Source organism: Eubalaena glacialis, chromosome 2, assembly GCF_028564815.1.
Source record: "Eubalaena glacialis isolate mEubGla1 chromosome 2, mEubGla1.1.hap2.+ XY, whole genome shotgun sequence".
In the NCBI taxonomy this organism is placed as follows: Eukaryota; Metazoa; Chordata; class Mammalia; order Artiodactyla; family Balaenidae; genus Eubalaena; species Eubalaena glacialis.
In genome coordinates this window covers 38,890,064-38,893,994 of record NC_083717.1, presented here as the reverse complement: position 1 = coordinate 38,893,994, position 3,931 = coordinate 38,890,064, and the positions used below count along the sequence as shown (strand labels likewise).

General features: G+C 43.4%; 1 pseudogene; it reads right to left on the bottom strand.

The window, feature by feature from the left end:
- Window positions 1-3,537: 3,537 nt before the first annotated feature.
- On the bottom strand, window positions 3,538-3,638 carry LOC133086117 (U6 spliceosomal RNA; annotated as a pseudogene).
- Window positions 3,639-3,931: the final 293 nt, after the last annotated feature.

The window sequence follows — 3,931 nt, the reverse complement described above, 5'->3', positions numbered from 1 at the left end:
GAAGAACTGAAATAAAATTAAAAAAAGAAATGGTGAGCAAAGATGTTAACAAATATGTGTATAAAACTAAGCACATATTGTCTGTATAAAAATATTAAATACTGTGAAATTTGTGTGTGTGTGACAAGGGAAACAGGCTACAGTGCTGGATGAGAATACCAAATAAATTAAGAGAGTGTGATTGGAATGAAAGAATTCTAAGATCCTTATGTATTTGGAAAGAATGCACAGACACTGATTGAACTTTAGACTTCACTATGTTAGGTATGCATGTTAAAGAAAACGCTACAGGGACTTCCCTGGTGGCGCAGTGGATAAGACTCTGTGCTCCCAATGCAGAGGGCCTGGGTGCGATCCCTGGTCAGGGAACTACATCCCACATGCATGCCACAACTAAGAGTTTGCATGCCACAACTAAGGAGCCCGTGTGCTGCAACTAAGTAGCCCACGTGCCACAACTAAATAGCCAGCAAGCCGCAACTAAGGAGTCCTGGAGCCACAACAAAGGAGACTACCTGCTGCAACTAAGACATGGTGCAACAAAATAACTAAATAAATATTAAAAAAAGAAAAGAAAATGCTACAAACAGAAAATAGAATAGTGGTTTCCAGGGGCTGGGAGAGAAGAAAATGGAGATAATAATGTATCCATTATTATTTAATGGGTACAGAGTTTCACTTTGGGAAAATGAAGTTCTGAAGATAGATGGTGGTGATGGTTGCACAGCAGCATGAGTGCACTTAACACCACTGAATTGTACACTTAAAAATGGTTAAAATGTTAAATGTAAATTTAACGTTATGTATATTTCACCACAGTGAAAAGAAGAAAGAAGAAGCTAGGGTAATCACCAAAAGAACAGACATAAAGCACGTAAGTTGCAAACAAGTAGGAAGGTGGGAACAATGGAATGAAAAAATCTTTAAAAATCAAAAGAAAACAAAGAAAGGAGGTAAAGTTCAGAGGCAGGCGCAACTAAATACTGTATTGTTTAGGAAACACTATAAGTGGTTCAAATGTACAGAACATCAGGGTAATGGATAAACCAGAATCAGGATAATGAGGAGGAGGAGGTGTGGACTCAAGGCGGGACACACAGTGGCTTCTAAGGCATTGGTCATATGTTATTTTTTAGCTGGGTGATGAGTATATAGATATTCATTCTATTATTTTTCTTTAAAATAGTTCAATTTTAATAATATTTTGTATGTATAAAATATTTTATCATTATAATTACAATCATAACTTTTTTCAAGAAAGAAGGAAAAGGTAGTTGTAAAGGCAGATTAAAAATGGGACTCTGCAAAGGACTGGGGGTGAGCCATGCTGGGCGCCCTGCTTCAGCATCAAGTTCTGCAACTGGAGGACAATTTAAATGCAGCCTAGTTTGCTGTCCTGTCCCCTTTGGTTCTCCATAGATGGGGACAGTGTCTTCTCTACTCTCTGACCCTACAGTTCCTTACCTGTAGTTTAGGTGGGGCCATTGCACATCCCCCTCACTAGTTTGTTTTGTCTCCCTCTCCCATTTTTCATTTGTCTTTTATGATTCCCAACAGCAGGCCAACATCCTGCAAGTGTTTGTTCAAGGTCAGTTCTGCCTGGTGACCTCTGCCTTCCCTTGGTCTTTAGTGGTTTCCCAGTCTCTTGTGGGATTAGGAAAGAGTTAGGCAGCTCAGACGCTTTCCATCTGTCCTGTATTCATTGCGTGCAATGTAACTCTGGTGTGTGGATATGGACAATAGGGAAGACAACATATCTAATAATTACAATGAACATTCATTTAATCTGTATAAGCACTCTGCATGCATTATCTCATTTAACCCTCATAGCAACTCCATGAGCTGAGTAGTAGTATTATTCCTAATTTGCAGATAAGGACACTAAGACTCAAAGAGGTTAAGTGAGTCTGCACATGTGGTCAGAGGAGAGCTAAGCAGTCTTACCAAGACGTCAGGCTCCTCTGGCTCCTCATGTGTGCTTGTCCAGGGAACTGAATACACAGAGAGCCACTGAAAACCCTTGAGGATCATGAGAAGAGACCCCTCATATTCACAGAAAGCCTAGAGAAATGGCCTCATCCTCCAGACATTCTCAGAGTAAAAAGCCCTCCCAGAAATTAGGGTACAATTCTACAAACGCAATTCCCACTCTGCTTCTTACCCTTGTGAGTAAATGGTAGAGAGTATGTGAAGGAGATGATATGACTTTGGGAAAGTCACTTAACCTCTCTGTGCCTCATTTATTTATTTATTTTAATATTTAAAAAATGTATTTATTTTTATTTATTATTATTTTTGGCTGTGTTGGGTCTTCGTTGCTGCGTGCGGGCTTTCTCTAGTTGAGGCGAGCACGGGCTACTCTTCATTGTGGTGCGCAGGCTTCTCATTGCAGTGGCTTCTCTTGTTGCGGAGCACGGGCTCTAGGCATGTGGGCTTCAGCAGTTGTGGCACGCGGGCTCAGTAGTTGTGGCTCACGGGCTTAGTTGCTCCGCGGCATGTGGGATCTTCCCAGACCAGGGCTCAAACCTGTGTCCCCTGCATTGGCAGGCAGATTCTTAACCACTGCAGCACCAGGGAAGCCCCTGAGTATCAATTTTTTTTTTTTTTTTTTTTTTATTCATTTACTTTTGGCTGTGTTGGGTCTTCGTTTCTGTGTGAGGGCTTTCTCTAGCTGCGGCAAATGGGGGCCACTCTTCATCGCGGTGCACGGGCCTCTCACCATCGCGGCCTCTCCCGTTGCGGAGCACAGGCTCCAGACGCGCAGGCTCAGCAGCTGTGGCTCACGGGCCTAGTTGCTCCGCGGCATGCGGGATCCTCCCAGACCAGGGCTCGAACCCATGTCCCCTGCATTGGCAGGCAGACTCTCAACCACTGCGCCACCAGAGAAGCCCTCACTTTTTAATAAGAAATAATATTTAAGAAATGAAATCAGGATAAACACACAAGTATACCCAAAGAGTAGCCATACTAGGTAAGCAAACAAGAACTGGGCTGACCCAGGACCATGCCTTTATGGTGAGAGATGCTTAGACAAGAGAACACCAGGCTTGTAGGTACCTGCAGGGATGTTACACATCTACCCATCAACTCTGACTCTCACAGTATTCACTGTCATCCTCACCACTCAACAGTTACCACACTAATCACAGGGTGGGGAGGGGCAGGATGGGGTAACCAGGGCAGGATGCCACAGGCCCTTAGCTAAAAGAGTCAAGTCATCTTTGTCTTTGTCTTTGAGAGCCTTTTGATTATCTGGCCCTTCCCAGCCAGCCGTACCCCACTCCACCCCTGCCAGTTTTGGCAAGAACAACACAGGCTGGTGCCCTTGCTCTCAGGTCAACTGAGCAGTCACCCAACCTGGTAGTCAAAGCCAGCAGGCCAGGGGGCAAGATGGTGCCCCAGTGACCTGTGGTTTTCAGCATGTAAGTCTTGCACATCTTTTGTTAAATTTATCCTTAAGTATTTTCTGTTTTTGTTGTTGTTTTGCTGTAAATTGGCTTGCTTTTCCAATTTCACTTTTCAATTATCGACTGCTAAAAAAATATGAAATGCTTCACAAATTTTCATGTCATCCTTGTACAAGGACCAGGTTAATCTTTTGTGTCATTCTAGTTTTATTATATGGGCTGCCAAAGTGATGTTATATGTGTTTTAAGTAAAAACATAATAATATCCACTCTTGTGAATTTTTAAGTAAAAATACACTCCAGGCAGGTAAGTCCCTTCTCTCCTGAGGCCTCCTGTGCTCCTAGACACTGTCACAGACCCCTACCAGGGGCGTATGGGACCTCTGCCCGGAGAGTATAGCTTCTGCTGCATCGTTAGCTGGCTCTTTCAGCCTGGATGCAGTCTGCGTTCTCCACTGCAACTTCACACACTCACACCAGCTAAGATTCTGTAAAATGGTTCAGCAGTCCTAAAGCAGGGTGCA